Source organism: Osmerus eperlanus, chromosome 8 (genome assembly GCF_963692335.1).
Source record: "Osmerus eperlanus chromosome 8, fOsmEpe2.1, whole genome shotgun sequence".
In the NCBI taxonomy this organism is placed as follows: domain Eukaryota; kingdom Metazoa; phylum Chordata; class Actinopteri; order Osmeriformes; family Osmeridae; genus Osmerus; species Osmerus eperlanus.
Window position 1 is genome coordinate 6,390,152 of NC_085025.1, and position 26,651 is coordinate 6,416,802.

At 45.1% G+C, this 26,651-nt stretch overlaps 1 protein-coding gene and 1 long non-coding RNA gene across 3 annotated transcripts in view; one reads left to right on the forward strand and one right to left on the reverse strand.

The window, feature by feature from the left end:
• The window catches only part of LOC134024485 (uncharacterized), a 29,743-nt gene extending 6,688 nt beyond the window's left edge, over positions 1-23,055 (reverse strand). The window contains exons 1-2 of the long non-coding RNA XR_009930889.1: positions 22,519-23,055; positions 1,186-1,306 (exon numbers count right to left, since the gene is read on the reverse strand). This is a non-coding gene — a long non-coding RNA (uncharacterized LOC134024485). The remainder of the gene's footprint in view (positions 1-1,185; positions 1,307-22,518) is intronic.
• The window catches only part of LOC134024484 (actin, alpha cardiac muscle 1-like), a 190,608-nt gene that overhangs the window by 13,241 nt on the left and 150,716 nt on the right, over positions 1-26,651 (forward strand). Inside the window, exon 1 of one of the 2 annotated variants that reach the window (XM_062466932.1) lies at positions 2,691-2,700. The exons of the other annotated variant lie outside the window; for it this stretch is intronic. The gene's annotated coding sequence lies outside the window, so the exon portion shown is untranslated. Of the gene's footprint in view, positions 1-2,690; positions 2,701-26,651 lie in introns of those variants that run through there. 2 annotated transcript variants of the gene reach the window in all.

Below are 26,651 nucleotides of genomic sequence, written 5' to 3' on the forward strand. Positions count from 1 at the left end.
AGTGGTCAGGTCTGTAATGTAGCTCAGTGTGCTCCTTCCTCTTTTATTTTCCAAAATGGTGGAGGATAGGGAGGGAGTCAAGGTTTAAAGCAGATAAGGCACTGGTCTGTAGAAGACCTCCTGGGAGTCTTGGCCACAAACAGCCATCCAGATTAGTGGGAGTTGGAGAAAGAGCTCTGGGCCCTAGGCTTGAACACAAGTTACGTTTGGCTTTGTAAACATCCCTGTCTTGCTGTCTTTCAGAGGCTGTGCACAACCATAACACAGATGTGGCCCGTATGGGAGAGAACTACCTCGGAGCGCTATCAGACAAACACATTAGTACCCAGCCTCAGTGCTCATACATATGGAGCGACGTGTGGCATCTGCAATCGGCCATTTGTTATTCAATTGCAGATGGCGATTACTGCGTTTAGGGCGCTTTACCAGATCAATCTGCAAGTCCTAAGAGACAGCATGGGAAACCGCAGGGAACCATCAACCTTGGATAAGAAAAGAAAGATAGATGCCTGCTTGATGGTGACAGCTGGCCTCAGCCTATGGCCGAACTAGGTTGCTCAACATGGTGGACACGTTTCCCTTAGTGAAAAGCAATAAAACCCACACAGACTCACTGTCCAATGATTAAAAGTAAGAAGAGGCTGTGTCTTTGTCTGACCCTTCCACCCCCTGCCTGGACTAATGAGATAGTGCAAGCCACAGGACAGGTGTCTGCCTGTAATGAGTGACACCGCTCTGGAGGGAGAATTCCGACTAACTTAGCACCCCTGCCGTCCTCTCGGGAGCAGTCTGGGGAGGAGGTTACGCTGAGGGTCTCCAGGGAAGGAGGAGTTGACATCAGTGCTAGCAGGAAGCATTAGCGCCATTGGCGCTGAGATGTAGCTAGCGCGCTAGCTGACTGGGAGGTCAACATGAAGGTCTCTCTTCCAGAGGGTAGAGCAGCTATGGGTCATTCAGACAGTGCGGCCCCGGTACACCTCACACTACTGCCTTCATTAAGGATTCTAAACTTATCATGGGCCATCATTCAACAACCATTATTCATAGGGAAGGAATTGAACATAGAGATGCTTTCTTTGGTACTTCTGGGAAAGCAAGTTTTCTTTCGTCACACCCACGGTGTAAATGATGTGACCACCAAACTGGGGAAGGGAAATGAATGTGTATTTAACAGGAAGAGCTCACCTCTCTGTCAGTGTGACAGGTGTTACGTCTCGCTCTCCTCCTCTTGCCTGGTAACGCTTGGCCACTACTCTTTCTTTTAAGGGATGTACAGATATCATATTTCATCTGGCTGTGCACTTGCCTAAAAGAAAAACAAATGAAACAAACATGTTATTTGAAATCCATTTCCCACTCAACAAAAGAAATCATTCAACAAGCGGAGAGAACCATGCATACACATATATAGGTTGTTGTGCTGGGGGTGGTTTGCAGATAGAACATCTTAGGTTTAAGTCTATGGCTGCAATTAACCGGGGCCTAAAGGAAACACATTATTATATATATATACACACACACGCACACATTATGCACACATGAGCCGGTAGACCCCATGAGGCTTCATCCATTGCAATTCATTACCTCGATATGCTATCCTTCCCTTGGGGAAGAGCCAACACAATTACACTGCACATGCCGTATCTCATTTCATCTGCTGACATCACAATCTGTGAAACCCAAGGAGAGCTTGCGGTCTTTCACACTCTCCTCTTCCCTCATAGATAAGGTTCAATTACCATTACGCCCACTTCCACGCTTTGACCATTTATGCTCCCCCTCTTTTAGCATATCCATCCATCCATCTATGGTTGCCCTGAACCCAATTGAGTCCGTCTATAATTGTTGCAGGGATCCCAATCCCAAGTGTGCAGTCTTCATTGTCACATTTAAACACTTTGCTGCCATTGAGACATTATTAATCATGTGCCCCCTTCCAGGGTCGTGTCATGTGACATCCAAACATATGCTGACTGACAGGTCTGTTCATCGCTCCAGGGTCCATTCAAATGTTTCTCTGGGAGAGCTTCAGTAATACCCAAACACAGAATACATGGCCTCAGTCTTCTTCTGTTGAACTCCGCTTAGACAGAAGACACCACCGCTCTGTGAGACTCCCAGCCCAGTCGACAGGATGCTAGTGATGGAGTGCTTTTAAAGATAACACAGGGTCATCCAACACTGCGTGATAATGTTACCATCTGGATGTAGGGATTACAAGGAAGATCATGTGATGGAGGAGCTTCACTTTACCAAACCTTATTGCCTATTACGTGCTGCTTTGTTCGCACAGGATAAAATGATGGGCAAGATCTGAGAACAGGTTTTTGTGGAAACAAGGAAAACAAGTACTGTTACATGTTAAGCATGAATGAAGATACCCACTTTATTGTTTATTTGATTGTCAGTAGATTGGGGTTACTGGATGTGCAGTATTAGGTTATGAAAACGGGTTACAATCCCTAGGGACACACCTGCACAAGAAACACAATATTTTCCAGGAAACTTGAGGCATCGGCACTTTTCTGCATCTGCTGCTGAATTGTATTAGCAATATATGAAATAGAAGCCAAGTTACCCCCCCAAAAAAACGTTCTCATGGCCTTGCAGGAAAAAATATGTGCAGTGCATACATTTTGCATAAATCTGTGTGACTTTTGATTACTTTGCATCTGGCTCAACAGGCCTTAAATAACAGCTGAGGCGGTAGGAGACCCACATGCGCGTGAGTACGTCTTTGTGCCATTTAATGCAACTGTTTTTTATGGTCCATTGAGAAATGAAATACATTCGCCTGTGTACATCATTTTCACTACTTGGAGACAGTACTGCAGATGTATGATGTCGTTTGAAAGCATTTGCAAGGCCGGGGAGGGAGACATAAATAGCAATAGGCAGAAGAGCTGCTTTGATTTGCACTGAAGTGCTGATACTCTGGATTGCACTGCATGGCATTCAAAATGTGTGCTCTGAATAACAAAGCATGAATGGATGGTGCTGGAGTGATTACGAGAGACTATTACTGCTTGGTTTTTGGTAAACAATCCCCAATTCCTCAGCTTACGATAATTGTCTGGTTAAATACGGAGAGGTAAAATAACCTTTGCAAAGTGCCACTAAATGTTCAGCTACTCAGAGGGGTTAACCCTGTCATGGTCAGGTGATAGCCCTCCACTGCACATGCAAATGACATGTGAATTATTGATGAACGCCTGTGCCTAGTAAAGCCCTTCGTAATCAGAAACTGCTACCGCCATCAGGAAATAGAGGTCTTGCGGTTTTCAATTCCAACCGCACCACTTTGATCACCTCTTTGGCACATGGGTGTTGACCTCGTGTGTTCCCATTTGTGTGCAGGCTTCTTGTTCCTGTTAAGGAACTGGGACCTGAAGCATTAGGCAGACGTGCAGCACTGACAAACTCGGTCACACACCGGCACACAGGGAGCGGAGAAGCTCACACACACCAGCCCCATCGTGTCGAGCACAGCGGCACGCTCCCTGTCCCTCCCTCCCGTCCCCTCTCCCTGTCCCTCCTTCCCGTCCCCTCTCCCTGTCCCTCCCTCCCCTCCCCTCCCCTCCCCTCCCCTCTCCCTCTCCCTCCCTCCCGTCCCCTCTCCCTGTCCCTCCCTCCCCTCCCTCCCTCCCCTCCCCTCCCCTCCCCTCTCCCTGTCCCTCCCTCCCGTCCCCTCTCCCTGTCCCTCCCTCCCCTCCCTCCCCTCCCCTCTCCCTCCCTCCCGTCCCCTCTCCCTGTCCCTCCCTCCCGTCCCCTCTCCCTGTCCCTCCCCTCTCCCTCCCTCCCGTCCCCTCTCCCTGTCCCTCCCTCCCCTCCCTCCCCTCCCCTCCCCTCTCCCTGTCCCTCCCTCCCGTCCCCTCTCCCTGTCCCTCCCCTCTCCTCTCCCTCCCTCCCGTCCCCTCTCCCTCCCCATTATGGGGCTGGCGGCGGCGTGAACGACACAGTACTGAGAGGAGGAGGCGATAACACGTCAGATTGGCCCCTTCGTGTTTTTATGCTAAACGCATTACTTCATGGCCACTGTGGCATAAGCATAGCAAACAAATGCATTAGCCGCAATTGAATGAGTGCACCCAATATTTGCGTTACACAGTGTTTGAGCAGAGGGAACTAAAGTGCTGCCAGTCCTAATCAGTCGTGTACAGTTGAGAGTGAGGGGGCATAATCTGCATTAGAGCAGAGACGCACATAGTCCCTCGCTCTCTCTTTCTCTCACTCTCTATAACGGTCCCTCTCTCTCATCTCTCCCCCACTCCGTGTTGTGCTGTTAGACACGCCAAAGGCGTTGGAAAAAGTCCGCAGTGAAGACCTTCCTCCATCATGGCCCCGCCCCCTTCCCTCCCACACGCCATAACATTTACATTTTTACATTTAGTCATTTAGCAGACGCTCTTATCCAGAGCGACTTACAGTAAGTACAGGGACATTCCCCCGAGGCAAGCAGGGTGAAGTGTCTTGCCCAAGGACACAACGTCAGTTTGCATGACCGGGAATCGAACTGGCAACCTTCGGATTACTAGCCCGATTCCCTCACCGCTCAGCCACCTGACTCATAACAAGGGAAGCCAGGCGTGATCTCAGAGACAAAGCATCCGGTGCGCTCTGGCCTCCCGCTGGAGAGAATCAGCTGGACTTAGACAGCTTAGGCAGGGGAGCAGGTGTTTCACTTCACACTATGATGGAAGCCGTTGGATAGGACACACCCTTCTAATGAGGTCCCCTGTCAACAGCCCACGTGGTAGAGGCCCAAGGCTAGACGCGTTACTCATGACAGAGCTTGTTCAGCAGCTTGCTGAGCTGCAGTCGTAACAGACAGAATCGGGCCGGGAAATGGTGACAAGCGTCAGATACCACTGAGACTGATCTAAATGGACCGGTGAGGTTGACCATAAAAAGAAAAGTAGGCTAGACATCAAACATTGAGATGGTTTGGATAAAGGATGTTTAAACGGCAACGTGAACAAACCGCGTCTGATGATTCTACGAACCGCTAAAATCTGTAGATTGTGTTGTTTGAAAAGCAACTCCCCTTTTTGTAACAATTGTGTTTCATATACAAAGTACACTGATGTACAGAGACAATGGGACAATTTTGGTTTTCGGAATATTCCAGAAACCCCATCCCAGGGGGTAGAGAGGGGTTAACTGAGGGGGTCAGAGGAGGGCCTTTGGGAGTACGTGCGCCTCTGATTAGCTTCACATATCGCTCTCATGAATACAATCAGCGTGCTGTGACGCACAGCCAAGAAAACCTTTTTGATGTTTCTGGAGAGCATAAATAATGGATTTTATTACTTTTTATGCATCACTGAATGAATACTTGCAGGCATCGCACACACAGCGGATGCCCCTTCCTCCATTCCTGACACCTGTCAACCATCAGTATGAAATCACTGTGTCTCTAGCAGGGAGAGAGCAACCAGACAAACTGTCTGCAGCAATTAAAAGGTGCACAGCTTTGAGTGGTAATTTGGCCCTCTACAATGTCAGACATCATTTGATGGAACCAGAGCTGCAGTACTGCAGCTCTGGTTATGTGTACAATAACTACTGTTATGTACACATAACATAAAGAATGTTTCACAGAAATTCAGAGGGGAGATGCTCATGGCCTCATACTTACTGCTTGTGTTTTTGAAATTAAAGCCTTAAAAAATAACTCTTAATAAAACCGTACTGCACAACGACAATGAGATACGTCTGCGTCAGTTTTAATTTACCCACACTTTACTTATCAAAACTGTGGCTGACCAAGTATTAAAATCCCCCAAAATGCACCTTTCCTTAAAAGACCATGAGTTTGTTAAGCATGCTGGTTCAACTCCTCAAAGTTAATCCAAGCTGTGTGGTAGTGGGAAGTTGGACTGGTTCTGTTTGGGGTTGATGTGACCTCAATCCCTGCCTTGCTGTCTGCCTACTTAGATCATGTACGTCTGTGGCTGTGCTCCCCCTTCATCAGGTCCAGCCAAAGCCACACACACACACACACACACACACAACTCAGCTATGGATTAACATACTCTTGCCAGCACATGGGTCTGCTGCTGTCTCTCTCTCTCCTCTAAGTCATTAGTCATTAGTGGCTGCTGTGGCCCTGCCCCTCCCAAAATCATCACCCTAAACCCCAAGATGCCACGGGACTCTGATTATTTGGCTGAAAGTGTCCAACTCTGAGTTTAAGCTCCCAAATCCAGCAACTCCTGAAGCACTCAGCTCGGTGTCTGACAGTTACAGAATTACTAGGTGAGGCAAATTGAAAGAAGAGTCTTACAATGTGGTGGAGATTCAGCACCCCTTTGGCTTTAAAAAAGAACCAGCAGCTTGGTTTTGGGGAAAGAGAGAAGAGGGAGGGAGAGATAAAAAGAAAAAGAAAGTGGAATAAAAAATTGAAAGAGTGGAAAAGAGCTCCTTCATTCTAGCCTCGTGGCCTAGCTGTTTTTTGCGATAAATTAGAATGAAGAACTCATTTGCAACTATTTGGAATGATGGCTGTTAGCACAGATGTGACGGATTAACCACAGAACATGAGCTGACAAACTGACAAAGATTTCTCGTTTTATTACCTTGTGAAACTCATGAAAGTCAACCATCTCAGTCCCACAGGGGTCGCACTGGATGTTTCACCTCATAATGATCTTCTTTGACAGCTCTTCTAAAATGTTTCTTTACCTTTGAGCTTTGTGGACCGACAAAATATCTCTGAGATTTCGCTTTCGCATCAATACGCATTGCAAAAAATACAATGAAACATTACAGTAAAGAGTAATGCACAGAAGGAGCCCCAAATAATTTATTTACGTAATGAAAAAATATAGCTTAACTCTGACTGTATCCCTGAAAGCACTTTATTTTTCATTTGACACTTCACTTTCCTTTCCTTGAAATGCCATTGTGCTTTCAGCTGGTTTCATGTCCTGCTATATTAAGGCCTTTTAGCTGGAACATGAATAAACATCCAAATGACTTCCTGTTGACAGGACTGTCCAACAGTCACTCAGGTGAGGTGACACAGCTGCCTCAGCAGAGACACCTCAACTCTGCCTGTCGACTCCAAACATCGCTTCAAAGGCTTGGCTGAGTTGCTTTGGCGTGTTTATATGCAAAATCAATGCACACCTCTTTTTAAAATGTCTATCACATATTTGGCATGATGAGGCATAGGTGAGAATGGAAGAGCAGTTCTTTCTGTTCTGTGTGAAAACAGAACTCACAGAGATTTCAAGCTGTAACCACAGAGTTAATAACAGATGCATGAATCTAACAAAAGAATCAAACATAGGAAAAACATTACCATACACCAAAAGCAAGAGTTTCCTCTGCAACAAGCGGCAACAGGCACATCTAATAACAAACCTCCATACTCTCTTTAGTCTCGGATGACTCCTTGTTAGGGACTAGGTCCCTTCTCAAAATGTTTTCAACTCTTTGACAGTCCCAGGTATGAGGACCCTACTGGTATGAATGACTGCACATCCAACATGCTCTTTGGGTGATATGCGGTGACACTCAGGGTTCTTCCACTGTACCAGGCTCCAGGAACACTTGGAGAACTCTGCACTTCAAGTTTCCACTGTGTCTTTTTGGCTCTTACTATTCCAATGACATGGTCATTGAGGAGGCCTTAGGTTTTTTATCAATCCTGACAGGCCCAAATGAACTTCCGTCAAAAGGCAGGGCACGGAATGAAGGCCGAAATGAAGCAAACCAGAAAAAAAAACTGTGGACTTTGTGCATATGTGCAACGTGCAAAGTCTGCTCCCACAAGTCCCTGCCTCTCATTGACACACTCAGATCAGGATGCACCAAGGGGATGTTGTGACTATTGTTGTCCCGTTCGATTGGACATAAACACTTAAAGGGGAAACGGGAAACGATTACCACTTGGCCTGTGTGCTCAGGCTGTCAAGTTCCATTGGCCATGGCTGCACCTAATGAAGACCTGAAGGCACACATTACATTTAAAACTAATGAAAATGAGTCATCGCCAGCAGGCATAGCCACAACCTAATAATGGTTTCCGTAAAGACTCCATACTTAAAAGCAGCCATTTTGGACTGATAGGGCAAAATAAACCAACTGCAATTGAGGAAAGTGTTTTCCTCACTGGGAAGGCATGGCATATTATTTACAATCCTCACATATCATGGAGTGTAGAGAGATAACACACTAATTGAAGCTCTTGGTTTCAGCCAATAAGACATTATAGTCCATTTAGAACTGTAATAAAATCTGCTATGATTATTGATACTGTCGCTGTACCTCACTTCTTAAACAATACAATTATATCGTATTCAGTATACATTTAGTCATTTAGCAGACGCTCTTATCCAGAGCGAGTATAGAATCCAGGATTACATACCCTCCATAAAATGCAATCATCTTAATGTATCAAAACTTTTCATTCGAGGATACATTTTCTTTTTAGTACCCCCCCACAAAATGCTACGCTAAAATGCTCCAGGATAGAATTATGCGCCTGTTACTAATAAGTACATAATATCTGTCTCATAGGCTTTAATATGAGGCCTTGTCCCCCTTCTGCTCCAAATGTACCTGTTACAGTGAGATTTCTTCAATTAAGTAGGCTAAGCACAGTAATGCCTGAGGGCTATTTGTCTTTCATGCCAAGTTGATCTGATTAGCTGGGATAAATCCAAGGCCTTGCACGCCCACCGCATCGCCTCTCCACAGGCAGCGTCCTCCCTGCACCCTCCCTCTGCACTGAGGGACTAACCAGCCACTGTAGCAGCTCACTGAGGAGTGCCAAGCCTGCACCAGGGGTGTCAGCACATACAGCAGCGCCGATGCCTTTCTAATCATCTCGCTTTCACTCCAAATCAATACCTGCATGCATGAGCGCGAGTCACTACAGATGCCCACACTCTTTGGCAAGGCTAGGTAAGGGATCATACAGGGAGTTTGAAAGGATATATATGCTGAAGGCGCAATAACAGAGAACCCCTCGGATTGCATACGAATAGTCTCTGGCACTGACTGTAGCGCGAGCGAATACGGTGGATGAGCACGCTCGCTTGTGCGCAAATAGGTGAAGTTGAAAACATCAGAGCAAAGGCAAACATGCGTGTGTGTTTGTGTGTGTTTGCCTTCTCTGTACATCCAGTACATATGCAAACACACATGAACACACACTCCTAAGATGGATGTTTCAAGGTGGTGATGCTGCAGCCACTGGGAGCTCTCTCTCAGCATCCATGTTCTCTTGTCTCTCTAACCCACAAGGAGAGACACTCGTCAGGACTGTCTTGTCTGGGCTCCTTCCTTGCCCTGCTGTGTGTTGCTGTGTGATCCCACAGGGCATTCATCTCTAACACTGGGGCGTGTGTACAGTACAAGGTCAAAAGAAACAGCAAACATGCACAGATAAGGAGAGGAACAGAAAGGTAATCTGGGAAAACGATGAACTGATGATGCAGCAAAGGTTGAAAAATATGATGAGTTAGTTGTTTTCCAGAGAGTTTCATGTTTGTAGGGATATTTCTATATCGTCTGAAGTGGACAATATTTAATATTTTTATATATTTTGCTATGAAGTGAGAATAAGGAGATGTCAGCAATATTAGTTTTCAAAGTGAGCCTCCCCCTTCTGTGCATCATGTGCTCACTGTCTGTCTGTCTGTCTGTCTGTCTGTGTCTGTCTGTCTGTCTGTCTGTGTCTGTCTGTCTGTCTGTGTCTCTCTCTGTCTATCCTGCTCATTGTCTCTCTCTCTTTCTATATGTGTTATGTTCACCTGCTATTGTTGTACTCCCCCCCCCTCCCACTGAGAAAAGGTGTCCATGTGAGTATAAAGTCATGTGGTCTCATTAGCCTACTTCAAAGCTTATAGCAAGCTTGGTTCTCCTTAAGTCCAAGTCCTAGTGCACACGAGCAGCAGGTCTCTATAACTCGATGTCTCGCCATCATCTGGAGCCTGCTTTTTGGCATCCATCTTATGCACCGCCCGCCACACTAAGAACAGACAGGAGGTCAGTTTACACAGCTACACGAGGAACGAGGAAGTAGTTTGAGCCTCGAGTTCAAAATGGCGGGCTGCGACCCAGAGAGCAAGGCACGGGGGACTCTCCCCAGCGTGACTGAGCTGCAGAACCAGGCTGCACTTCACGAGACAGCTGGGTATTGAGTTGACACACATCCAGCAACCTTTAGATGACAACACACGACACAAACTGAACAAAACAAAAACATCCCTGTGTGACGGTGCTACTTCCTGGAGTTAGATGTGTGCTCCTGACCCTGGGACCCTGGGTCTATTCTTAAGGTTCTAAACTTAGATTGAAAAGGGGCTTACAGAGAGGGCTGGATCAGTGATTAAATCTGTACTCAGGGTCTGATGCAATCAAAGCTTTAGTCCACATCATTTACCTTGATGAAAGAGTATTTTTAAAACACTGGGGCACATTTGTGAGTGTTCCTTTGTATGTGTGCGCGTGTGCAACACTCTGCATGAGATGTTCTGTAAAAAACGCTTTTTGTTTTGGGGAATGAGGTTACAAATAGAAGAAGGGTGGTGCATTCTCTCTGCTTTTAAGTGGACATTCTAGAGATCACTAAGATGATTCTCTCTAATTGAATTTACAGTACGGAGGGAAACGCCTCAAATGTCACCACTACTGGGCAGTCAGCTTTGATGATGAAAAGCCTATTTATAATCTGGTTCAATACTAATAGTTCCTGCATGGAGCCACTGTGTACAAACACGGCTAATTATAAACCACATTGAAGTACCGAGAATGGGCTTAAGCCTATTTATAAAGTGACCCAAATTCAGCAGGTATTCCACACTGAGGACATCTTATAAATAGACTGATCTATTTAACCAATTGACTTGTATTGGCAACGAGTTCCATTGATGATGGTTACTAGCAATGTGTTAGGGAGGGCATGGTTCCTCTGGAGTTTGCAGATGGAAATTGAAATGTATAAATACTGTAGAAATCTCTTCAGTATGATGGCTGGATGCAGCTACCTAAGTAATTTCCGTATTTCTATTGGAAGCCTTCATGCAGGGCAAGAATATTGCAACAGTATGAGTGGGCGGGAGAGTGAAGAGTTGAAGAGATTCATTTTGAAGTTTATAAAATGTCTCTGCATCAAGTGGCTATTGAATCACCAAGCAGGGCTACACACATACTTTGTCATACTTTTGTATGTAAAAAAAACTAAACAACCAAAACAAATGGTTGTAAGACAACCCTAACCCTGACACATGCTGTACCACTGTTTTCAATAGGTTATGTATATATACATAGTGGGACAATACAGCTCTCAGAGCCACATGAAACTGTAATTTATGTTAAGTGAGACAAATATCTGTTTGGTGGTATGATTCAGGGAAAACCCAAGCCGTCTTTCACCAGGTGGCTGAGAGGTGATTTGTATTCCCGTCATTCCCCTTTAGCCTTGGTATTTTCGTCAACTGGAGATTAAATTCAGGAAAGCCGGACTTAATTCTGCAGCCAATAAATGTCATAAATATTGCATAGGCTGAGCTTCCTAACAGGCTGTTGGACTGCTTTATTTATAAGGGAGACAGGGAACAGTATTCTCCCTTTACACCCAATCCTTCATTCATTATTCCTGTTAATGGCTGACTGATCAAACAGCCATTGATTTATATTTTCACTAAATCCAGTGTCAATAGCGCTGATTAAATATTTGCAGGAGAGCTGGCGCAAATGATGGAGACAGCGTCAAGCCTCTCAATGAAAAGCTATCCATGATGTTATATGAGTTGATTCTGACAATGTGTGTAAATATCCCACCAATATAGTCAGCCTTTATACCTTGATACAGCATCTGGTATTACATTGGCTGGGTGTTCCATTATCATCAAATATTCTGCAAATATCAAAACAGTACATTGTTGGAATTTTGAAGAACCTAAGCATAACCTAAACCTTAATCTATTTATGTTAAGAAGGGAAAAAGAGGTTGTTACTGGAAACTTTGCATACATTGTTACCTATTGACTGAAAGCAGGTGGATCACTAACATGCATTGTGTGTGTGGTCTTGAGTAATCATAGTTAAAAGGTAAAACATTTGACTTGTCAATGTGCTTGACTCAAGTGTCAATTAGTCATTATTGACATGTACGTCTTATCTTGGCACAAAGGTTGCAACAGACTCTTGACAGAACTCAAATAAGCAAGTCATAATTCTAGGTACAGTGAACTGTACCTACTATTATCTTGATAGCAAGAGACCTAAAACACCACAGAACACCACCAGAGAAAAATAACAATCTGAAATGTTCATTGTATGGACATCAATTTCAACTTTGCAGTGGATTCATATTCAAACAAGAAGGAACTGATCACGGAAACAATTCAATGCCGTGGAACTGAGTCGATGAGCCCGCCATGGATATAAACTTCAGGTAAACCTCGGCATAGAAAGCACAGCCCTGAGCACTGTCTGTCAAAGCCCCTTCTAACAATTGTGTCTTTGTACAGGACATCAGTGCCTTTCACAAGTCAAGGCTCCAGTCAGAGCTCACATGGACAAATTGACAGCATGAGACACTCGTTTCATTCCCAATAACATTTCTGTGGTAAACATGACATGCCAACGTCAGATTACGGCCTCAAAGACGTGTACACCGCATTTCCCTTCCTGTTTGGCATCAAAGCTGCATATATGCCCCCCCACCTACCCCCCAGCCCCCGCCCCCCTTCCCCAGCACTGTCTGTTTGATGTCACCTTGGTGAGCTCAGGAGACGCCAGCTGTCTTACACCCGCTGTCACCAGCTGGAGTGAGAGGGCGAGAGGCGACGGAGGAGTGCGTGAGGAGGAGGAGTGTGTGAGGAGTGCGTGAGGAGGAGGAGTGTGTGAGGAGTGCGTGAAGAGGAGGAGTGTGTGAGGAGTGCGTGAGGAGGAGTGCGTGAGGAGGAGGAGTGTGTGAGGAGTGCGTGAGGAGGAGTGCGTGAGGAGTGCGTGAGGAGGAGTGCGTGAGGAGGAGTGCGTGAGGAGGAGGAGTGTGTGAGGAGGAGGAGTGTGTGAGGAGTGCGTGAGGAGGAGGAGTGTGTGAGGAGTGCGTGAGGAGGAGTGCGTGAGGAGGAGTGCGTGAGGAGGAGGAGTGCGTGAGGAGGAGTGTGTGAGGAGGAGGAGTGTGTGAGGAGTGCGTGAGGAGGAGGAGTGTGTGAGGAGTGCGTGAGGAGGAGTGCGTGAGGAGTGCGTGAGGAGGAGTGCGTGAGGAGGAGGAGGCTCTGAGGGGACCACCAGGCCTACCGTCCCTGCTCTGCTCTCCCCCAACCTGGCGCTGGGAATAACAGGGTGTCTCTAATGGAAGCCTGCTGGGCCATGTTTAATGCAACGGCCAGCCATTAGTGCTTTGGGATCCCGTCGTCGTCTGACTTCCCTTGACACACTGAAAGCCTTTGCCTGTGCCAGTATCTAAGCTCCACTGGACTCATTTGGACAACGAGTACAAATACAATGCAAAGCGCAACACTGACACTAACGACGCCATGTAAAAATTGGCATTAAATTTACTGATGACGCTTGTCTCTTGATGTTCCATCAGAACTCACAGCTGGTATCAAAGGTTCACAGTTACACTGTGTGTTTTTGTGTGTGTAAGTGTGTGTGTAAAGAAAACAACTTTTTGGGGCTGTGGGGAAAGCAACATGATACAGCCCCAGCTTATGAAATATGAAATAACGTCAATAAAATATGAGATGATTAAAGCTGTGATGTGAGTTATAAAAGTCATCGTATCCAAGTGTTTACCTGGCTGTGTTACATCTGCTGAGATCCGATCCGAAGAACAGCGCTCATCTGCAAACAGTCCTTTAAGGACATTAACTGATGACAGAGAAGTGGGAGATCTGGGAAATCCCAGGATGGGTACCCGCTCGACAATGTTCATGCATCCGCTCTGATCCTGCACTTACAGAGACATCAGCGTCTTGACCCTGGCCAACGGGAGTGAGACCTGCCAAAGCTGGGCCCTGATAGCAGATTGCTACACCAGAGGATACAGGGATAATCCCTGGATGAAGCGTCCGCTGCCATAATTCAAAGGAAAAGTTAAATTGTTAATGCGCCTGATGGACCGGGGCACAAAATGGGGTCCCACAGTACAAGCACAGCCTGAGGCAGTGGAAGTAAGGAATAGTCTGTGGTCGCTCTCTACCATCTTGAATCTCTTTTATTCACTCTATCACTCTCTTACTCTCCTTCTGTCTCTCATCATCTCTCTGTCTCTGAAATACCAGGATCTTGTGCAATCACCGTGTCTCATCTACTGTACACTAATTAATGTCTTGATTACTTCATCTCAGTTGTAAGTTCTCATTTAGAACCAATTTAAAAGCATTAAGGGTCAGGATGTCCCTTGAGTGAAAGGAAAGAACCCAAACAACACCAGCCTTTTTCAACAGGATAAAACACTGTACTACAGTGCCAGAAAGAAACATTGAAGAATGTACCCAGAAAAGATCCCCACACAACTCACATGCACTCATGCGCACACACATGTATATGAGTTGCTCACACATGCAGCACACACAAACACAGATTCATGGTCTCCCAAGTAAAACCCAAGTGCGTAAACACACACTTTTATACAAACAGGTTGATGCTTGAATACACATACCCTAGAACAATGACACAGAGGAGAACATCGAACTTGCACACACACTCCCCACACACAAACCAACAGACTCATTATCAAGTGCACACAGTCGAATTATCGCACATATACACAACACACACATGACCTCAACACGCACACACACACAAAGAGGCCAAAGCTCGCTCATAGAACCAAGCACACAACTAAAGTGTGCCATGAATGGCAAACACTCGTGTTGCAGGCAGTATGTAGGTTGAATTCTTCCTCCACCATTAGCTTGACATCAAAGCTTTTCATTTTTTTGCTGCGCTGGTCCCCTGGGCGCCTCCGTCCTCGTTTCAGGGCTTGCCTCACATCAACAGCTATGCAGTGATATCAATTACACAATGGGGCTGTAGGAGCAAATTGCCATAAACAAGTAATGGCCTAAAATAGCTCTCCCCCACAAGTCTGGATGTTGGAACAGCTTAAGAATGACACTTTTAATGATCTGCTCCTCTCTGAACGTTATGCATATCAAGACTTAGCTGTGCTGGCTGTCAGCAAAAAATTCAACCCACGACATTAAATGAAAACGAAGCATATTGTCTTACTGTGATATTGTGCTTGCAATTCTGCTCAAATGTCTTGTCTGTCTTTTAACCATTTGATCGAACAGGCAGTCGTGAGAGATTCAGGGGTTGATTCTTTAAAGTTTAAACTATTCATGACTGACAATACATATGTCATTACAGTAAAAAAAACAGTAGAAGATTGGGGCTGGGACAACATCAGTCCTACTGGTAAACTCTGCCAAGAACCGCTATCCTGAAGGGGCAGATATTCATTCAGTGCTTCCCTGAGGACATACCCGTTTCACAGAGTACTCAGGTTACAAGCCAGTTAGGACAAATAAATGTGAATCAGGTTGCCAAGAAGCCTGTGTTGTTGCTCTTTAAAGGTGTACCTTTACACCCATCCATCCATCCATCATCTTCCGCTTGTCCGGGGGTCGGGTCGCGGGGGCAGCAACCTAAGCAGGGAGGCCCAGACTTTCCTCTCCCCGGCCACTTCCACCAGCTCTTCCTGGGGGACCCCGAGGCGTTCCCAGGCCAGCCGAGAGACATAGTCCCTCCAGCGTGTCCTGGGTCTTCCCCGGGGCCTCTTCCCAGTGGGACGTGCCCAGAACACCTCACCAGGGAGGCGTCCAGGAGGCATCCTTATCAGATGCCCGTGCCACCTCAACTGGCCCCTATCGACGCGGAGGAGCAGCGGTTCTACTCTGAGCCCCTCCCGGATGACCGAGCTTCTCACCCCATCTCTAAGGGAGAGCCCGGACACCCTGCGGAGAAAACTCATGTCGGCCGCTTGTATTCGCGATCTCGTTCTTTCGGTCACTACCCACAGTTCGTGACCTTAGGTGAGGGTAGGAACGTAGATCGACTGGTAAATAGAGAGCTTCGCCTTTCGACTCAGCTCCTTCTTCACCACAACGGACCGATGCAGAGCCCGCATCACTGCGGACGCCGCACCGATCCGCCTGTCGATCTCGCGCTCCATCCTTCCCTCACTCGTGAACAAGACCCCTTTACACTAACTGATCAATTCATAGGACAACATTTTTTGTGATCAAGACTAAAACAATGCTTCATTCAATGGAGGTTGTGTAGCCTTTGAAACTTATACTTTTAAGGCCCATTACTCACTTTTCTGATAGTTAAAGATGCCTGCTATAAGATTTTCTATACAATCTCAAGGTTCCCTTTCCATGCTAATATATCCATTTATTGTATTGCACAGATTCACATGTACAGCAAGCAACACTTGTTTACGTGAATCCCACAAAGAAATATATTAGGCCAGGCTACCTAAATTTGAACCAACATTAGCATGCAAACTACCATGAGCACATGAGAGATCACAATAATCCCCCCTCCCCACACACATACACACACACATCCCCCTCACACTAGGTTCCGGTAACTATATTTGAACACTCGAGTTTACATTTGTGGAAACATTTATGGAGAGATATTAATACATCCCACCCGTGCCATGCTGCAGGATATTTAATCACTTCCAAGTCCAGTGCACTCAGTGCGCCTCGCACAGGATAAGGCATCTCCGTTCAGATGCGGTTCCGAGCCACTCAGCATGCAGTGGCACACTGAGGCGCTGCTCAGAGGAAATGAGCCAGCAGAGCCTCTAATTGGCTCAAGGGGCACCAAGCAGCGTGTGGCAGCGGGTCAGCTGTGGCACGCAGACACCGACACACTACCCCTCTGATAGGCCTGGTAATGAGACGCTTACGCAACGCCCAAACAACACTCCTCTCTTTCTTCCCTCGCTTCCTGCATCTCCGCCCGGTGCTCTGCACATTTTACCATGTGCCCCTCGCTGTGTACCCTTCCTTTTTTCCCGGCGACTGTCTCACTCAGATTTTCTCTGCAGACCAGTTCTATGCGTGACTGAAATTGAAACAACATTTGTTGTCATCTCAGTGACTCATCCCTTCTTTTTTCTCTCACCACGTAAAAAAACTAAGTCTTTTGTTGTATGTTTTCCCATCAATATTTCTGTCTGTCTCTCGCTGTCTCTCTATTTCTCTTGTTGTTTGTCCCTCCAGCAGTATCTCTCCGCATTGATGGAGAACCTGTAAATGAGCACAGCCAGAGCAGAGTTGCTGAGGTCTGGCCCCTTGTTGCAAAACGGATCTTTAGAAAATTACACAAAGGCTGACTAGAGCAGCGGTATATCTGTGGCTTAGACTATTTCATTTCATGGCCTCGGTGCAGAAGAGCTGACATAAGGCTTCGTTTCCGGCAGAGAAGACATAGTAGCTCAATTTATTTATTTTATATCGTTTACCCCCTCGGCCATCTCAGACTCCCATACGAGTCAATGAGAAAGACAAGAGAGACCTCAGGTTCCATCTGTGATGCCCCAAACTGTAATCACATTAAATAGGACACAGCTTTACTCTCAACATTCTCACATGAAGTATGAAGCTCGTTATGTAGATGGGAGTTATTTCAGCAATATGTTTTGATATTGACAAACATAATTGAACAGATAACATCTAAGAAGCACAGCGCATCTTACTCTTCTATGAATTCCTTTAGTTTGACCTCAATTCCAAAGACAATCAGGTCTTCTTTACAAGCCTGGGGATTTGATATGAAGTATGACTGATGTTGTAGAAAATGCGTTGTTATAAGGAAACAGCAGTAGGCCCAGGAGTCACTACTCACCGACCTTGGGGCAAAGATGATATGGTAATCAGTTTCACAGGCAGACGACTCAGGTCTGTACAGTAACAGTACACACACACAGTGAGTCACATATCCTTACTGGAAAACACAAGAAATGGATCAGATGATCAGAGGAAAAGAAACAAGTCTGGGAAAACAATTCTGTTGGGATTGCTTTCTAGCTCTCTAAGTGCTGACCTGCCAGTCCAAGGATTGGGTTGTCCATATGAGAAGGGGATCAGAATATCATGAATAAATGAGAGAGGGCTTTGGCCTGGGTGCTACTAAACCGAAAGCCTCCAGAGAGACAGAGGATTATGCTTTGTCCAGAGATTGAGCTGAGTACATGTATAGACAGCAGGCATTATTCTACTATAACCCAATCTCCCTTCTGACATATTCAAATGGACTATAGATGGACCATAAATTGACTTACCGAAACATGTAAACAAAGAACCAAACCATATTGATCACTCAAAACACAAACAATTTTTCATACACGTCTCTTGCAAGGACAATGTCAGTGTCACGGTGTGAGGTGGCGTAGGATCCAAACACAGGAGAGATGCGAGGCATTGTAGAAACAAAGGGTTTTAATCTCAAAACAGGGAACATATTGGGTACTCACACGGCACAGGTAGTAATGAGAAGACAAAGACTGGACACAAAACAGAAACCTAAATACACAGAACCAAACGACACACAGGTGGACACAATGAAGCTAAAGAGACAGGTGAAGACAATGACAGGGAAACACTAGGGCAGGGCCAAACTAAAAACAACAGTCAGGACAGCCCTCCACTTTGGGACCTTGTTACTAAAGACAGTCCATGCAATAAAATTACAGTAGTTTGTAGAAAACTCTTTACTAGATCTTTGAACATCTTTAAACCATGGTGTGACTCAGATTATCGCAAGTTAATTTCCATTGGTGGTGTTTTTTTCATGGTGGGAATGGAAGCTTCGCTACAAAGCTTATCACCCCACCAGTTATGTGACTCATAACATGTGACTTCCCCCTCTCCTGCAGCGGTCCCCCGCTGCTCTGTGCGGCATGAACACCGCCTCTGAACACTACCCAACTAACACACAACAGACGGTATCCTGGTGATTTTCTTGAAAAAAAGGTAGTTGGAGATATTGGCAGGCACCAGTGTCTAACCGTAGCTTCAGGGATTCTTGTCCAAGGACAGAAACAATGGCAAACGAGGGGACATGGCCGTATCTGGACCAACAAATGACACCCCAGTCTTGTCTGACATGTGGAATCAGTCAGGAAGACGGGGCTGTATGTGAGGATGCTTGGGGCCCAGCGCAGCTCTTCATCTCTTGAGCCTTCAGGCTGACGCTGGGAATCAGTGATTGACATGCCGGCTGACTCCTCACTGGCAGTTACAGGGAATACCCTCTTCCCATCACACAGAGTCCAAACTCTGAACTGGAGCAAGATTTACTGTATTCAAGCCAAAGCTAGGCTGTGAAAAGCCACAGACAAAACACTTTGACTTCTGTAGAAGGCTCTCTTCCCAGATAATAGACACAACCTTCAATCAGTGGCCCCAATTTCTGTACAAAAGACTTGTTTGTTGCAACATGCTGCACTTCTGCCTACTAATGATCGACAGAATCAGAATTGGGTTTAATCGCCAAGTGAGTGTTCACAAACAAGGAATTTACTTTGGTGGGCAGGTGCATACAGTAAACATAATAAACATATTGAATCCATAATAAACATATTGAATCCATAATAAACATATTGAATCCTGCATGTGTATTGTAGACACAAATGTATCAGATGTATCAAAGGATTTGTAAGCTGGCTTTATATCAGCCATCAAGAGAAAACAAACAATGTTGCTATGTGTTGTTTATGACCGAACACTGTTGTGTTTTTGTTTTATTATCTTGGCTGTACCAGGAATATGGAAATTAACTTGCTAGTGTTTTACTTGGTAAAACACTGGTGGGAATATGAATGTTAACAAGAACAACTGGCTTGTAAATGTGCAGTTTCAAGTTTGTTTTCCCATAATGCACATGATGTCAGGCATGCTGGTAGTAAAGCAAGTAGTTTATGTGTCCCTATAGCTGCTGTTAAAGACTGCACGGTTATTACAATGGATATCCTGCTCAGCAACCAGTATTTATTGGTCCCGAGGTGATGCTGGTAAGCTTCCGATCCTGAGGGCCTGCAAAGTCAGAAATAATTTAGGCCAAATAATATAATAATGCCCTTCTTTTCCTGCCAGGTCAAAAGGCTGCTAGCCAAGTGTCCAAGTTCAGTGAGAATGGAGGCACACATGGTTGCAGACAGTGATAGTAACAAAGCTATGATGGCTAAGATGATTAGAGGGATGAAGACATAACGTGAGGCGTGCCTGAGGCCTGCCTTCACTCTCCTTGCACTCTGGATTGCCCGCTGTTCAGCCACTCAGTCAGACGACACAGCGCTGAGCTCTCTGTGGGCTTCTGTGCAGCTAAGGATGGGGCTTAGAGTGCGTCAGCTAGGAGCATGGTGACATATGTGCCATTATTTATAGCTAGCAGATCCGCTGAAAGGCCCAGGGGCTGCTTAGGCCGGTATTATTTGAGAGCCCAAAGACCTGCCTTGGCGCCAACCAATCCACAGGATATTTAACGTAAAAAGACCAATAATGACAAATGTGTACGCACTGGGGATCAAGTATGCTCATGAGACAGGCTTTAATATTGTCATTTGAATACAATTACTGAAGGAAAAGAGGACTGCATACAAACCAGTGTATTTATCCAATCCCTCAGGAGGGGAGAGAATAATGTGAATATCAGATGCTGACAAACCACCTCATCATGTCAGTGTCCCAATTACTGCTCAACAATACAGTTTTAAAAATACCTTTCCCCTGATCTTTTGAATGTGTTCTCCTGCTATTTCCTCCTGACACGTGTGTGTAATATGTCACGCACACGCACACACATATATACAGTATATATATAAACTATATATCTGTTGCAGGAATTCATGTCCACATTCCATTTAGCTTCCTGCAGTGGTGAAACCACCCCTTCAAAGCAGAAGGGGGATTTAATCTGTGATTACAAAGAGATTAGCAGTTTCACTGGCACATGTCCAAGCATTTGTTTTATACACCGAACAGTGTGGGATAAGAGAGAAGGACAGACCCTCAAACTCTTTACTGCAAATGGATGAGCGGGCCATGGCACTCCCTCAGTCCTAACGTGCTGACTGACTTGTGATCTGTGGAGCCAACATTACCCTGTGACAGAAACCCATGGGTGTGTATTTGTGGGGTGTGAAAGAGTTAACAGTAAGTCAATTAGGGACAGGTCTCTAATCCTTGTGAGCCAAAGGCCATCTCTTAAACAGCAGACAGTGAGGTTGGTGCTACAGGTTTTGCTAGCCTGCCACCTGATAGTGTCTTGAACAGCTACAGTAAAGACAGGGTTACCTTCCCATGTCTTAAGGATGGCATGTAGCTGGGTTGTGTAGTTTCACAGGTCTGGCTGACCGACAAAGGGAATAGTTTCACACTGGTATCAACTCAGTTTATTTTCCTTAATCATGTCACTCCCTTTCACTTTTGTCTTGAGTTTAAGTCTCTACTAAAAAGACAAGGTCAGTAACCTCTAAAGCCCTGCAATCCTACTGTGTCACCTGGTTTAGATGCACTGAGCTCAACGGCAAAGGCCATGGTGTTTTGGGGCCAAACAATCTGTATTTTTTATCCTGAAACTCAAAAGGCTACTAGCCTATAAACCCTCACCTCCAAGGGGGTATGCTATAATAAATGCAAGGAAACTCTTCACAACACATCTCAACGTTACGCATGCGGCATTAGAAACACAGGGGCCATATCCAAATTCCCCTGGTCTGTTCTTCAAGGTGTGACTTGAGGAATATACTACCAATTACCAGGCATATCTGCATGGCGCCTGTTCTAGTTTGCCCCATCTCATGGATATCATATTGCTGATGCGCATTTTCTAATGAGCAGCAATTCGTGTGTCAATTGCAGGCAATAATGTGTGACCAAAGTGTATTATTGCAGGTGCATGTTTTATTGAGGTGTGTCCTTCTTGCGAGTGTGCAAAAAATCTGATGGAATTAGATCCTGAGATAGCTTAAGCAGACAGAAAGGTGATTGCACATTGACATGTAAATACTAAATACAGGTCTTACAATCGTTTATTTGCAATGAGTATTTGATTGAAACGAGTAATGGAATTAAACGGCAGATTTGCGATTGCAGTGGAGCCCCATCTAAACCAAGAAGTCTGACATATTAGTGGATGTAATTAAATAATTCAAATAGCATATTGTTTTAGCCTGCGCATGATCATATTTTTATTGAATAGATTTACAATGTTTTATGACAGCTACATGTGACGACCGTGCCATAGGGTGGAGGAGCAGGTGAAAAAAATAAATTGGCAGTTGCCTGATTTCTACATTCAATAAAAAACATTTTCAGCGGAATCGTCAATACCAACTTCAACAATTCAGTTCAGACATTTTTCAAGAACGACTGGTAGGCTTTTAGTATAAGATGCAAAGTATTGAGCAATTAAGCATACGTTTTCACCGCAACTAAACTCGCTGCAAGGAGTTATAGACTATTTATGAAATTTGATTCAGACAAACAAAAAACACCTCTCTAGGGGTAAGTAATTACTTACCGCTCATAATAGACATTTGCACATCGGTTTTCCGTCAACTGGATGGCGCATCTTCGGCATCCTTGTTTTTATTTCGCCATTACTCCAGGAACGTGTAATTTCCAAAATTTTAACGAGTTTCCGAACAGTCCTGGTCACTCGATCTGGTACGAGAGACTATGAAAACATCTCAGTCTATGACAGATGTCACCGCATGTAGACCGCTGGGCAGTTTGAGACGAGGGTGCAATATTGACTCCTCAAATTTTGACTTTGTTCAACGTGTGAATAAAAATAAAATCACATCACAAGACATGGAAAGGATAGCCTTTGCACTACTCTGTCCATTATATAGTTATATATCGTCCTTGAAAAGTCGGTATCCACTCACGGGTTAAAAAGTAGGCTCAAAACGGCTAGAACGCAAGCTAGACGAGACGCAACAATCCATTTGGGCTTTTTAAAAGCTATCGTTCTGTATGAATTTGTCACATGGACATCTTTAAAGCACAGAAAACAGCATCTGCAATTGTGCATCCGCTTGCTGCGCTCTGTGCCTCAAAAGGGATAGAGAACAACTGATCGTTGTTGTCCCTAGGTGGCACAACACAACCTGCCTCCTTAGCCACGGAGCAGATAGAGGAGAAACTGACGGCCCACGACAACCTTACACAATACCCTTCGTGTGTAACTGCATGGTAAAATTGATGATAGTGTATTATATGCAACGTTTTATTACTTCTGGCTAGATTGGTTCCATGCATTCAAATTGAGTATGCTGGGGGACATGTTACTGTTTAGTACTAGGGCAGTCTACATGGCATCATTAACGTTAGAGTGTAGACATAAGCTTGCTTGTTTCTCTTTGAGGGAATATGGCTTTAAGGCTCCATGCACATATCAAATTTGATTGTTTCAGTTTCTACTCTCATGCTCGCCTGCAGAAAACTAATTGTACAAAAAGGAAGAGCAACTGACAAAACGCCACCATACCCCATCTGGTCACTGTGGTTTTTGCAATTTACTGTTCATCTTGAAGTAAATGATATCAAGAGTGTGGGGTGTTTATAGATGTGTAGGAGGGCGATGAGTTGGCAGTCATGGCATCATGCCAACCTGTCAAGAGGAGGTTGAAATCCTCTCATATCCAGAGGTGTTTTTGGTATGGTGAGTCAATGCAATTTCACAGATGACCGTAAACTCCACCATCCAAAGACTTTGAAGTTTGAGATGGCAAACGTGCTTTAAGAATCAACACGGTATAACGTAAGACATACCCCTCTTTGTTGCGAGAATTTGAATCTCCAGTTTGCCAAAGCAAGAAGAAACTGTGTCGAGAGTTTGAGAATGTTTTTATTTCTATGTATTTATTGTAGGATACAATATGATACCTCGAGGCAAGGAAGACATATTCAATGCATGTACACTCCTTGCCAAACAAGTGAAATAGTCAAAACCCAATTGCTTAGGCTGAAGCTGTGACATGTTGTTTGTCATCTGGAGATCGCTGGCTGGAAGTGGGCAGTCTGATGGTGTGGAGACCAAGAGAACCAAGACCTAACTATACCCTGCCCCCTGCCTCTCCCCTGCTCCCAACTCTCTATCCATCACTATCCCCTGTCCAGCTTCCTGCTCTGGGTTTATCTTGTCAGGAGAGGGGTGGAGACGCAGTCTAAACAAACAGGAGAGGTCCTCTAACATGCATTGCTCCTTGCTGTTTAATCTCCTCCTCTATTGTTGTAATACGGATCAGTGCATATTATAACTGGATTAGAATTTATGTTCAACTGCTTGGATACAACTGACATACCCTGCAAATGTGTCTGACTTCTTACCCTGACCCCAAATGGGTTTTCTTTTACATGGAGAGATTAGAGGTTGAATTTTGTTGATCACTGATTCAATAAGGTAAACACGATAATGTACTATTAGGTCGAAAAGAGACATTGATCATTTAAAATGTTGTAGAGCAACACAGAGGATGTACTGCATGGCATGAATCTCTGGCCTGCCAGTGTGTGTGCATGTATTGTTAGACAATGCCACACTTTTAAAGTCAAATTATGTTCCAATTTACATAACACATTCAAATGACTATTGCCCAAATGACAGCTATGCTATGTACCTTAGATTTTCAATGAAGATACAGTGTGAAGGGGTAGTAGCATAATGTAAGACTTGTGAACCCCTTAAGTGTCCACCATTCTCAGTGGCGTCAAATTAAACATACTGTAGTCCTCAAACTGTAACATATGGTTTAAACCATCCATGGCTGAGACTTTGGTAGAGGATTTGTCCCATCTACTATAGAACAGATGTGCAGATTGAGAGCAATCATTGTTCCAGACAGGGTAGCAGCCTTGAAAATGTGTTGTTTTGTCTGACTTCTTGAAGTGACCCTAAAACGGTTCCATGTCGGTGGAACAGCTCTGACCCTTGCAGCTTTGACACTGACCTCAATGTAATCTTCCTCGCCATCTTCTCAGTTCCTGATCCAGATACAATATGTTTACCCAGTGTCCTCAGAGGTTTGCCAGGCCTAGCTATCAACACCAACATCTGTGGCGTCTGTGGATCCAGAGAAAACAGGCTCCTTCATCCACTGCTGTGTGCTTGTGGGACAATAGCTTCTTCATCCCCCACCCACAAACGGATCTGTCCATTGTGTTCACCTTCTGCAAACTCAGGATCGCACTCTTTCAAGTCGGGGTCTGTCAACATTGTCTTTTTGGTGCACAAGGCTCTTTGTGAGGGTCCTCAGAGGATAAATGGATTAAATCTACCAGCAGTGTCCACTGCATTGATTATAGGTGGAATGAGATGAGAGTGCATGCAATTTGTCTGGGATTACGGGTCAGGCTCTCTCGGCCTTGACAGTAGCCTTGGGGGCTTCCTGTATCAGTGTGGATTAGCAGCACAGCCTTATTAACCCTTTAAGGAGTAGCGTCACACATATGTGATCGTTCGAAAGCGGGCCCCACAGAGTACCGTCGCACATGTGTGATTCTGAACATTCCAACCGACTATTTTCCGATAGACAAAAACTATATGACAAACGCTATAGTATGGCTTCAAAATTTACAATTAGGAAGCTAACAAGTAACACTAGCAGGTAGTAGCATTGCTACAAGTATTATGCTAGGTTGCTAGGTAACGGAAGCTAACTAAAACTAGCTAGCTTCCGTTTTTGAAAAATAACTCACTCTGGTAGAAGCGTCGGTAATATTTAGAACTCACTCCTTAAAAGGTTAAAACACACACACTCACCCACACTCCCAAATGCATGCCCTCCATATATGATTATGCAAAAGCTGCATGGCATCTGCTTCATCTAGTCTACATCTAAAGAAAGGGTCAAGCCGGTCATCTGAGCCCTTGTATGATCCATTAGTCCACTTACTGTCTTCCTTTTATGATTTCCAGTGACCTGACTGCTGGCTGCAGCCCACATTGGTCATCTATAATCCCTGTTCTAAGTTGTCACAGAGGACCTCTTCCACTGCTGGTCAGACTACAGCCGTTTGACATCGAGAGATAAGTGGTTGGGGGTGGTTACAACAAGCCTATTGTGAGTAATACATTTGTTGTGTCACTTGCAATAAGACTGCTTGTTGGAGGAGCAACAGGGGACCCTTGAGATTTGGTGGGAAGCGCCAAAGCCAACACCGCCCACCGATTACAAAGCTCCTCAGGGAACCTGGCACTTCAAAAGCCAGCGGCAGAATATGGGTTCCTTTTCATCTCCCACACTTTGTCTGCCACATGGAAAGTCATATGGACAATTGAAATGTGCAAATTTATTATGTGTATTTCCATGCTCTCACCGGGGCCGTACTCTGTAGCTGTCCATCGTACTGAATCAACCCAACGCCTGGAATAGGAACAGTGGCGCTGTCCGTGGTGCTGGAAATTGCATCGATCGTCTCCCTCCGACCTGTCTCTATGCCTCTCTCTGTCTATCTCTCTCTCTCTCTTTTCAAGCTTCCCTTTCTCTCCGTCACCACTCCCACCCATCTCTGTTTGATCTCAGATGTGACTCTGATAGAAAACAACCATCACAATAAAGTGGCCATCTTTTAGTTTTTTTGTTTTTGAGCCTTGTCCATTTCAGTGTAAATCTCCTGACATCAGCAGGATGTGTTTTCTGAAGGCTT